Source organism: Lutra lutra, chromosome 1 (assembly GCF_902655055.1).
Source record: "Lutra lutra chromosome 1, mLutLut1.2, whole genome shotgun sequence".
In the NCBI taxonomy this organism is placed as follows: domain Eukaryota; kingdom Metazoa; phylum Chordata; class Mammalia; order Carnivora; family Mustelidae; genus Lutra; species Lutra lutra.
In genome coordinates, this window is record NC_062278.1 from 74,603,586 (window position 1) to 74,615,890 (window position 12,305).

General features: G+C 37.7%; 1 pseudogene; it reads right to left on the reverse strand.

The window, feature by feature from the left end:
• Nucleotides 1–3,536: 3,536 nt before the first annotated feature.
• On the reverse strand, nucleotides 3,537–4,104 carry LOC125079070 (60S ribosomal protein L12-like; annotated as a pseudogene).
• Nucleotides 4,105–12,305: the final 8,201 nt, after the last annotated feature.

Below are 12,305 nucleotides of genomic sequence, written 5' to 3' on the forward strand. Positions count from 1 at the left end.
AGATAGTTCTCTAAATAGGTCTTTTTTTTTTTTTTTAAAGATTTTATTTATTTATTTGACAGACAGAGACCACAGTAGGCAGAGAGGCAGGGAGAGAGAGAGGAAGGGAAGCAGGCTCCCTGCTGAGCAGAGAGCCCAATGCGGGACTTGATCCCAGGACCCTGGGATCATGACCTGAGCTGAAGGCAGTGGCTTAACCCACTGAGCCACCCAGGCGCCCCTCTAAATAGGTCTTAATTCTTCTATTTTAGTACCAAAAATGTCAATCATCCCTACCCTAAAACACTGAAGCAGATGACATGTTCAGTGGAAATCCATAGTTTGTAGGAGAGACCAAACCACATAGAGGCAAGAATTGACATGAGCCTGGTGCAGTGGGGGATTTCATAATGGAAACCAGTAGGAAATAAAATCCTCCAAAATGTTCCCCAGTAACTCTCTTCCTTGGATTAGGGCCAACAGTAAGCAGACAAATAGAGTTTTCTGTTTCACAAGAGATAACCAGTGCAGGCCATAGGTAATTTTACCAGTAATATTTTTTTTTCCAAAATATATGTTTGTATAAGTTGAGAATGAAACCAACTATAGTTCTCCATTATTCTTTGTGATAAAGAATGGAAGCTTTTTTAGTTGTTGTTTGGGTACCAATCTTTAGGGTGAGCATTCTTGCTTTCTGATGCTATTCTCTCTACTCTCAAAACAACTCATCCTGTTTTGGAATGCTTTGTAGCTAGAAACCCGTTTTAGTTCCACCTCTCATGAAGACAGGAGCTGTTTCTTCCCAACCTCCCACATTGCACAGCTGTTTATGAGGCTTGTAATTAATGAAGATTTGCTAATAATCACACACTCAGTGATGTTCCGGGCTTGTTGAAAGAAATAGGGTGGGCAACAGTCATTGGGCTGGGGCCTGTAACAGTGCATTTTGCCAGTGGGCTGTTGATTGGCTGTTGTCTTTTTTAGTAAGAGAATTTCTGGGAGCTCTACTCACATAGTTCCAGCTAAATTACTTCAGGGAAATAGGAAATGATCTGAAAGAAAAAAAGTTAAACAGGAATTTTCTAAATAGAGTTAGCTTCTTCTGTTGGGCTTATTTAAGTCTATAAATCTTGGGGCACCTAGGTGGCTCAGTTAATTAAACTTGAGCTCACTCTTGATTTTAGCTCAGGTCTTGATCTCAGGGTTGTGAGTTCAGGCCCTGCATTGGGCTCTGTGCTGGGTGTGAGGCCTACTAAAAAAAAAAAAAAAAAAAAAAAGTCTACATATCCTCAGGAATTTCCAGATTAATTGTCTGGGTTTGTTGATTTCTATTTTCATTTGCTTATAAAATGATAGTTTTTGCAGGCAACCTCACTTTCATTGATCTAATGAAGGGAGCTTGATCTAGAGCAAAAGTTGAAAAGTCAAGTATCTGTAGGTGCCAAAGAAGAAACCAAACAAAAAGCAGCTCAGAATTAGAATCACTAGAAGTGAGGACTGGGGTGGACTCGCTGCCACATAAGAATGTTTGCCTTGTCTTAACATTCCTTAAGTTTTTCAAGAGAAGATAGAAATCTGGATTTTAACAGGACATCTTTCAGCTTGGAAATATTGGCAATGAACTCAAAGTTTTAAGAAAAGCAATCTGTACCCAATATATTGCAGGCCAAAGCAAACACATCTGCAGGCTGGATCCAACCCCAGGCCACCAGTTTGCAACTTCTGGTCCAGAAGAATCAGTGGTTAGGCAATGCTCTGGGACAGAGACTTAAAAAAAAAAAAAAAAAAAAAAGTGGTTGCTAATGATCCAAATGCAGTTACAAGTTGTTCTCTCTTTTTTGTTTTTGTAGCAAATTTTAAATCACATTAGCCTGACATTTGAAACCTGCTGGTTAACAGTAGAGTGATCATACATCCTGGACTTCTCAGGAAAGCATTAGCTTAGCTTGTAGCAGTTATAATTATTAATGCTATCCCTTTTCAAAATTATATGGACAACTCAAGTGTTTCTTTTGTCCCCACACCTCATTTTTCACTTATTCCTTCTCCTCCTCCTCCTTCTTCTTTTTCTTCCTCTTCTTCTTCTTTCTTCCTCCTCCTCTTCCTCTCCTTCTCCTTCTGAACCTTCTTCTTCTTCTTCGTAGGCTCCACACTCAATGTGGATCTCGAACTTATAACCCTGAGATTAAGAGTCTCTTGTTCTTCTGACTGAGCCACTGGTACTGTTTCATTACCAGTCTACCACTGAACATCTAGTTTATAACCCATTTTGTTTTAAGTTGCCCTTACTTTTCCCAATACCTTGACTTCTTCGTCCTTTCTTTCTCCACTGTCCACCATGAGTCTGTCCTTTTGTTCCTGAGCATGAGTACTAGGATGCTTCATTAGCATTTCTCAAAAACTTTTCAAGAGTCATTGAATATTTGTTGCTGCTTAGGGGGATAGCCAATATATGTGTTTAAAATTAATTTACTTTTATATCTATTATTAAAAATAAAAGATAATTTTGAAGCTTATTTTTTCTAGTCCTTCAACTTCATCCATCTTTTCAAATGTTGATTTGTTCATCCTTGAATGAGTTTTGGTGAATTTATGTCATTGCCTTGTTATGAAGTAGGAAGATGCTTGCCAGATTCCAGGTCTCTGAAAATCTCTGTGGTCTATTGTAGACTAATTTTGGGGCCTGAGTTTAAGATTTGTTTGACATTTTTGGTGGAAAATGTGTATTCTGGTAACTATGTCCTTTGAGAAATTTCGTGAATTGCAAATAATAAGAGAGAGAGTAGGCATGATTGTTAAACTTTGACAACTTTATTTTTTTTATTTTATTTTTTTTTTTAAGATTTTATTTATTTATTTGACAGAGAGAGATCACAAGTAGACAGAGAGGCAAGCAGAGAGAGAGAGGAGGAAGCAGGCTCCCCGCTGAGCAGAGAGCCCGATGCGGGACTCGATCCCAGGACCCTGAGATCATGACCTGAGCTGAAGGCAGCGGCTTAACCCACTGAGCCACCCAGGCGCCCAACTTTGACAACTTTATTAAAGATTCAAAATACTGTTATTATATTAGAATATTTTATAGTTTGAATTTTTTGGATTAATTCTTATGAATGTACCTTATATAATACACATATATATAATTTGATAATACAAATAATTGATTCCTTGAAGAAGCTTGTTTTGTTAATTTGCATTTCATATTTAGAAACTTTGAATAAAAGTGCATTATACTTTTACTCCTTTTTGCCTTCCTTTCTGTTTTCTTTTTCTTTTCTTTGATTATTTATTTACTATTTATTTTTTAGTTGTCAAATGATCCTTTATTGTAATATTTTCCTTTGTGGGTTATCTAGTGGCTCAGTTGGTTAAGCCAATTACTCTAGATTTTGGCTCAGGTCATGATCTTAGGGTTGTAAGATCCAGTGCCTATTGGGCTTCATGCTCAGTAGGGAGTCTGCTACTCTCCCTCTCCTTCTGCCCTCCCACCCTCTCACACACACTCTCATAAATAAAATAAATCTTTAAAAAAAAAAAGAGAGATTTTTTCCTTGTAGTTCTTAGCTAGATGGGCATTCCACTGCACCACTGTTGATATTATCTATGATGTCATGAGCATGTTGGCCTTCCACATTGCAGCCAATGGATTGAGCAGTACCCAGGATCTCTTTAATAGTTCCAGATAGTTCTCTGGCCAAAGATTGGTGCCCCTTCTGTCCAACAATGTTTGCAGTCTCATCAAAAGTGATATTTCCACTGTGCTTAAGGTTTTTCTGCTTCTTTCTGCCTCTTGGCAATTCCTTGAGGGCTTTGATAACCAGGGTTGAGAGAGGAAGGCGCCACTTCAATCTGGGCCTGTCTGTTCTGAATGGTCAGTTTCACTGTAATCCTCAGATCCTTCCAGTCCTTCCAGTTGCCTTGGTGATGTCATCATCACCTTTTTTGGAGACAGACTCAGGGGGCCATTCTACAGGGCTAGGGCAGATGTGGCACCCACATCTCCATTGGTCACTTCAAGTATATGAACTTGATCTTGTTGGGGTCCAACTTAAGTGGCATGGTGAAAGTGGCTGGTGTCAGATGAATCTGGATTCAGGATGACTGAAGACACTTGCAGCTTCTTCTCCTTTGAGCCAAAAGTCAAACCAAAAGCCCGTGATTTTTAAAAATAACATTCTAAATTTTTCTCTTTGCGTTTCATATTTTTAAGTTTTTTTATATGTTGGTCACCCCAAGTTGCATTTTTTAAGGAGGGAGAGGCAGAAGGAGAGGAAGGAGAGAATCTTAAGCAGGTTCCAGAGCCAGTACAGAGCCCCATGCTGGCTCCATCTCAAGACCCTGAGATCATGACCTTGGGCCAAAATCAAGAGTCAGAGGGTTAACCGAGTGAGTCACCCAGGTGCCCCCCATCTGCATTATTTTCCTGTTATTCAGTCTTTATGTGGAGAGTACTAGTTGCTCTACATCCTCATATGGCACAAATTTTTTCTGGTTTTCTTATTTAATATAATTTTTGAATGCTTTGTCGTCTTCATAGTTTATATTTTGAAGTATATACAATAAATACATATATTTAATTGAAAAGATGTTAGAAGGCATAGGAATGATTCTTTTTCTGTTATTTATACAAGTATTTGTACCCTTATTGTACCTACAAATTTTCTGATTAGAATGGGTGAGCCTGGATTAAATTTAGAAACAAATAAAGATTTTGGGACACCTGGGTGGTTCAGTCATCTAAGCATTTAACTATTGATTTCGGCTTGGGTCATAATTTCAGGGTTGTGAGATTGAGCCTCCTATAGGGCTCTGCTCTGGCTTAGAGACTGCTTAAGAGTCTCTCTCCCTTTCCCGCCTCTCCCCTTCTCTAAAAAACAAAAAACAAGTAAAGATTTTGTTTTAAATCTCCTCTTTCTGCGAATTTTAATTTTTATTCATTGATGGTGTTTAAACAGCAGCAGAGTGAGTGAATTTTAATTTTTGTTCATAGTTGGTGGTTTAAATCTCTTCTTTCCTTTTGAAGTCCATCTCTGCTTTCTGTGCCCTAACATTCCAAGGAGACCTGTCATTACAGAAGTCACCTCTACCTCAGTTTTTCATCAGGTTTTTTATACCTTAGATTCCTGATTTTGTATTTAATGAGGTAATGCCCTCTGTGGTAGAGCTTTCCAGTCAAATATATATATATGCTCCTTAATCATGCCTTGTTTAAAGACTTATCCCTTCTACTGATAAGGTTAGCTCTGATACTGTGTTTTGTTGTTTCTAGGTTTTCTTTGACTTTTGCAGATATCTAATTCCCATCCTGCACAGAGTGCATGAGAGCCCTCTCTTAAGCAGGGTGTGTGTATGTGTGTGTATGTGAATGTGCCTTCAGGTGTGTATGTGTGTATCAACATGTCTTTTATTGGCCTGAAAGGACAGGTATCTCACTCCAATAGCTTCATAGTATTCTGGAATAAGGTGAGTTATGGAGGAGTTTCCAACTTTTCCAACTTTTCTAAGTTTTATAGTCCTTGTAAATCCCCTTCTTTGCCTGGCTGGGTACACAAAGTGTAAGCTTGAAGTGCTTCACTGCCAGAATGACCTTTCATTCTCCCAGGTGGCTGGGATTAGATACTGCAGTCCTCAAACACTCAATCACAGTTCTTAGTCACAGACTAGGTCACAGCCAAGCAGTCAGCCTCAGGGGATGGTCATGTTCAAGTTCAGCTCATTAGTATCAACTCAGGCAATGTCTTTTGTTTCTGTTCTCAGGGTTATGTCAGGAACATGCAGAATTTAGGCTGCTTTAAAAAATTTAATCACCTCTCCTCACGTTTTTGACTGTGAAGCAGCTACAGAAGAATGGACTTTGCAGTCAAACAGACCCATCTGTGTGCATGTATTTCCTTCCTTCCTTTTCTCTCTCTCTTCTTTTATCTGTTTATAGTTGGAAAAGATATAAAAGAGCATGGCAAAATTTAAAAAAAATTAAGAGTATGCAATGGAAGGTAAGTAGTCCCTTTCCGATCTCTAAACTCCTTTCCCAAAGGCAGCCATAGCTAGCATTTTATGTATCCCTTGATAAATTTTCTATTAATAATCAAACATATATTTGTATTTCTACCCCTTATTTTAAATTTTTTTAAAAAGCTGAGGTGTTTTTGGCTAACCTTCACTTAAAATGTATCTTGGTTGTTGTTCCTGAACAGCACATCGAGATCTACTTCATTCTTTTCAAAAACTAGATGTAGTTACATAGTGTTCTATTGTATGGGTATAAATACTTTATTGAACCCATTCCCTATGGAGGGACCTTAAGTTATTTCCAGTTAAAAATATAAAAAAAAATTAAAGATGATACTATAGTAAACATTCAAAGAGATATATGGGGATAATTATTGGAGACATCCTTAAAGTGGATTACTGTGTCTACGCATTTAAATTTTGATAGTTATTGTCAAGTAGTCCTTCAGGGAAGCTGTATCAACTTACCTTCCCACTAACAACATTTGAAAGTGCATGCTTTCAGACTACATACTATTAATTTTTTTTTTAAATTTGATGGAGATCACAAGTCTAGAGGCAGGCAGAAAGAGAGGGGGAAGCAGGCTCCCTGCTGAGCAGAGAGTCAGATGCCAGCTTGAGCACAGGACCCTGGGATCATGACATGAGCCGAAGGCAGAGGCTTTAACCCACTGAGCCACCCAGGTGCCCCACTATTAAACTTTTTGATCTTTGCTTACAAATTCAGTTTTCTTCAATAAATCAGAAGCAAATAATCTCTCTTCCTTTCCCTATTTCTCTGTCACCTTTAATTTTCTGGTTTTTATCACAAAATTGGATACTGAAGATTATAACTTATTAAGGTTAATCATAAATTTCAAATATTGACTATGTAATCACTCCTTATAAGGGAGAAAGAGGTGTTTCTCTGGGCCTACATTCAATTTCCATGCTTCAATCCCTCTTTGCTTTAACTCTGCCCACATGCTGATATGTGGCAGTGTTAATTGGGCATTCTGCTTTTCGAATCTCATGTAGAATGTACATCCAACTCATTTACCACAAAATTAAAAAAAAATGAAGAGAGTGAATACAGCCATTAGAGTTGTTGTGAATAATTTGGGTTCAATGTAAATGCAGAAAGAAAATAGGAAAACTACTATTAAGTACACCTTGCCCTCCTCAATGGAATACAATACAGATTTACAATGTTAATTATTTCCACCACCTATCTATTTAAAAGCTGTGAGATTGAAATATGAATATGTTGGGTATTTAAATACTAACTTATTAAAACCCTGTACTTTATTAAAATATCATTATGCATATTTTAAAGTTAAAACACTGCACTCTGTAGATGTAGAGGTAAAATTCCCATTTGTGGTCCGCTGAATGTGAGGAAAATTGGATTTGTCAGGAAGCTGATTGATATCTCGAAGTGTTTTGTTTTCAGTGACTGGCACTGCCTAGTTACAACCATCTATCATCTAACAGGTAATTAGTCAGATTTCTCATCATGAGCCTTCAATCCTGCTGTTTTATTATTGAAATACCACAAACCAGTAGGCAATTTGAATGCAGATAAAGTTCTCTGTCATGGTCTTAAGGACAAAGACAACATTTTGCAATTCAGCAGTAGTGATTTTGAATAAAAGTCCCCGAAATGTAAGTTTGGGTCTTATAAGAAAATAAATATGAAAAACTAATTTGATACCACATTTGTCCTCTAAAGTGACAACTGAGATATTTGCTGTTTACAAAGCAATCCAGTGTTTTAATATGAACCTACTTTATTATAATACTTTATAAGTAGAAAGTTAAGTGAAAGAACATTGGTAGCATGAAAAATAAAGTTAAACAAAATAAATAAACTAAGTCTTGACTAGCTTTCATTCATTTTTTCAAACTATTTTAAGATGATGGATAAAAGTAGTCTGTAATTAGTAGTAGCTAATAATATGAAAAGATTTTTCCCTTCAATTATTTTTCATAAAAAAGTTTAGAAATTAAAATAATTAGAAATTTTAAAGAAGAATTATTTGATCACTCTTACACATGCTTTGTAGTAAACAAACTTGCTTCCGAAGTTAATGTTAAGACACTTTGAGGGCCTTCTATATAGATTATAGATTTCAGGCAACTGATTTTACATTATTGGTATTCCAACAAGATTGATTACTTCATACCATTTAATATTATTTTCTTGACTTAATTAAAAATCACTTAGGGGAAGAAAGAGCTGCACTAGGGTTATGACGAGTGGTCCATTATATACTATCAAGTTGGGAGGGGGTTAAGGATAGTGTTAGTCTCTAAGGAATTTTGGAAGCAAGGTTTCCAGGACCTTGAGGGGGCTAGCTATTGTCAGGGAAAAGTCTAATAAAACCTTAGTCATGAGACCCTTCAGATGTCTCTCGGTGGGTCATATGCTTGGGGGATGATTGCCAACATATATCTTGGGATAGAGATAAAGGAAGTTTCTAAAGGAATTTTGTATATTAAAGTAGATTCACAGGATCCTGGAGGTCAGGCTAAGATTGCCTTTTGCCCTTAGCAAGGTATTAACATAGAGGCAGCTGAGTTCCTAAAGGAATGTTATTCTGCCTCTTTCAAGAACTTGTCATGGGCTATAAGTAGTAAGGAAATTTAATTTTTTTTTTTTGCCTTTTTTTTCCCACGTCATATCCACCCACCCCAACTTTTTGTGTGGGAATAAATATGTCTACATGCTTTCTCAAACCCTAGTTAAATAACAGCTTTCTTCGCTCTGCAAAGTATTGTATATATAGCACATGTACATTAAAATTAACTAGATCAGGGGAAACTGGGTGGCTCAGTTGGTTAAGCATACGACTCTCAATTTTGGCTCAGGTCATAATCTCAGGGTGGTGAGATCAAGTCCTGTGTAGGGTTCTGTGCTCAGCATGGTGTCTGCCGGAGATTCTCTCCCTCTCCCCAGGCCCTTTCCCCTGTATGCTCTCTCTCTCAAAAAATAAATATTAAAAAAAATTAATCATATCATACAATGTTTTAATTCAGTTACATAGTCATGTCTTCTGGTGTGTAATAGATTTTACCAGAAAGAAAGTTTTTGCATAATTAATTTTGATTTAAAAATATAAACTAGGGGTGCCTGGGTAGCTCAGTGGGTTAAAGCCTCTGCCTTTGGCTCAGGTCATGATCTCAGGGTCCTGGGATCGAGCCCTGCATTGGGCTCTCTGCTCAGCAGGGAGCCTGCCTCCCTTCCTCTCTCTCTGCCTGCCTCTCTGCCTACTTGTGATCTCTGTCTATCAAATAAATAAATAAAATCTAAAAAAAAAATAAAATGTAAACTAAACCTAAAAGAAAATATTTGAAAAAAAATAAATGAGTGATCTTGTTAAGAAGATAAATAGAATGTTACATACACTCTTGTTCAAAGTAGATAAAACATGTGATAAGATTTCCAGACCTCGATAAGAAGATCACAGTCTTTATTATCACATAAAATCCAAAGCTGCTATTTCCCTGAGAATTTTATTTAGATAATATTTATGCAACATGGAATAAACACAAATTAAAACCTTAAGTTAAACTTCTAGGTTCTTATAGGCATCAAGATAGAGCACACACACTCTGCTGGCTTGGCTCCTGGTACCTAAGCATATTGGATTTTATTTCTATTTGTGAGTGAATGGAAATTTTAGGTGCCTCTACTGACTACTTGAGTACACTGTGGCATAATAAAAATAGGTAATAACAACTGAGATTATTGGATGGCAGGTTTACTTTCTCATTTAACCCTCCCATGAGAAAGGTACCGCCATCATCCCCATTTGGTAGATGGGATACTGAGGCTGAGAAAGAGTAAATGCGTTGTCAGATTTCGTATAGCTAGTGGAGTGGTGGAGCTGGGATTTGGAGCTGGATCCTTCAGTATGGATCTTAGGTATTTTGTCTCTGCTCGCTAGTACCAAACCTGAGTATGACTCTCGTTGTAAGCACTGTTCTGTTCACTCATTCTAGAGAGACCTTGTCCATAATAGTCTTCATCTGGGGTCACTGGAGAGTGGCATATGGAGTCACCATCTTTGGTATCTCCTGACAGCTACCATGTGTTGGTCTTACTTCTATAGATATGCTTTGGTCAGTACTATTGTTGTTTTCTTCCATTACCCTCATCTGAAGCTGAAGTCCAAAGAGACGTAAGGACCAGTAGAAGATTACACAACTGTTAAATGATAGTGTTAGGGGGCGCCTGGGTGGCTCAGTGGGTTAAAGCCTCTGCCTTCAGCTCAGGTCATGATCCCAGGGTCCTGGGATCGAGCCCCGCATCGGGCTCCCTGCTCGGCGGGGAGCCTGCTTCCTCCTCTCTCTCTGCCTGCCTCTCTGCCTACTTGTGATCTCTGTCTGTCAAATAAATAAATAAAAAAATCTTTAAAAAAATGATAGAAACACAAATTATTTTTTTACACACTTAAGTATATTTTCTTTGTAGCATATGGAAGAAATGTAGTATAATGGAAAAAAAAAACAAAAAACAAAAAACATCAATTTTAGAGTCAGAAAGACCTGGGTTAAAAATCTAAATTCTATGAGTTCTTAGGAGGTGTGCACGTGGGTGAATTACTCAACCACTTTAAACTTCAGTTTTCAACTGCATAAAAGGGAAATTAATAAGAATATCTGTTATTTTGTGTGTCTCGTGTGTGCAGGTGTTGGATAACACCCTCTCCTCCCATATGCTCCTGTTTCCTCCCACTTGAAAAAAGTACATTAACTCTTCTGGCTCCTATTTCACTAGCTTGAAATACAGCACTGAAACAACAAGAAGCTTCTATTTGGAGTTTACCTGGCTAATTGAGCCAGTCAGGTAAATCAGAGGAGCTTGCTTATGTTTCTACCTTGGCAGTTGATTTGGGTTTTGAAGGATGGGTAGAATTTTACCAGGGAGAGAATGAGAGTTGAAGACAAAGAGGATATTCTAAGCAAAAGCAACAATAGATTAAAAGGCACTAATATTTGAGGTGGATTTTGAAGGAGTACTTTTACATATTATTCTTGGAAATATAAGTTATTACAGATTTTTTTGGAGGGCAGGTGGGCAGTAAATTTTAAGATGAATTTGTACAAATATTTAATCCTGCATTTCCACTGCTTGATATCTACTCTAGGAAGACATGCACAGATGTTCACATTACAGAAGATCATTTAAATGTTACTCATCAAGGAAATGGGTAAATAAATCATAGAGTCTTAACTTATTTATTTACCAAATATTTACTGATACTTATTCGTATTGATCTTTATGAATAGTTATCATGTGCCAGGCACTATCTAGGCACTAGAGATAAAGCATTGGAACGATAGACAAAAATAGATACCTTTGTGGGGCTTATAGTCGGGAGAGATAGGCAAGAAACACAACTTCAAAAACTAAAGTATTGGGAGATTGCAAGAAGAGAGAAATGGAGAAAAAGCAGGGAATGAGATAGAAAGTTCAGGGTCAGGGCGCCTGGGTGGCTCAATGGGTTAAATAAAGCCTCTGCCTTCGGCTCAGGTCATGATCCCAGCGTCCTGGGATCGAGCCCGCATTGGCCTCTCTGCTCAGTAGGGAGCCTGCTTCCCCCTTTCTCTCTCTGCCTGTCCCTCTGCCCACTTGTGATCTCTGACAAATAAATAAATGAATAAATAAATTTAAAAAAAAAAAAGAAAAAGAAAGTCCAGGGTCAGAGTTGGGACATAGGAAGGATGGTTTGTAATTTTATTATTTTTTTAAAAAAATATCTTATTTATTTATTTATTTGAGAGAGAAAGTGTGTACACAAGCACAGGGAGAGGGAAAAGCAGACTCCCTCCCTGAACAGGGAGCCCCATGTGGGACTTGATCCCAGGACCCTGAGATCATGACCTGAAGGCAGACGTTTAACCACGTTTAGCCACCCAGGCACCTGGTTTGTGATTTTAAACAGTGTGACCAGAGAGGCTTCAATGAGAAGGTCACATTTGAATAAATACTTGAAGGATGTGAAGGAGGGAGCCATGTGGATATTTGGGGAAAGAACATCTAGTTAGGTTTCTAATAATTGCAAAAACCCTGCAGTGGAGCATGCCTGATATTTCATGGAATAGCAAGGAGGACATGTAATTCTCATGGAAGACAGTGCTTGAGGAAAGACTAGTAGGAAGTGAGGTCAGAAGTAGGGTGATTTTGCAGGTAGGGTCTGTAGCTTTCTTGAGGATTCTCTGCCTTTGACTCTGAATGATGGGGAGCCACGGCAGTGTTTTAAGTAGAATAGTGAGATGGTCTGCTGTATTTTTAAAAAATATTTTAAAAATTTATTTATTTAGGGAGAGAGTGA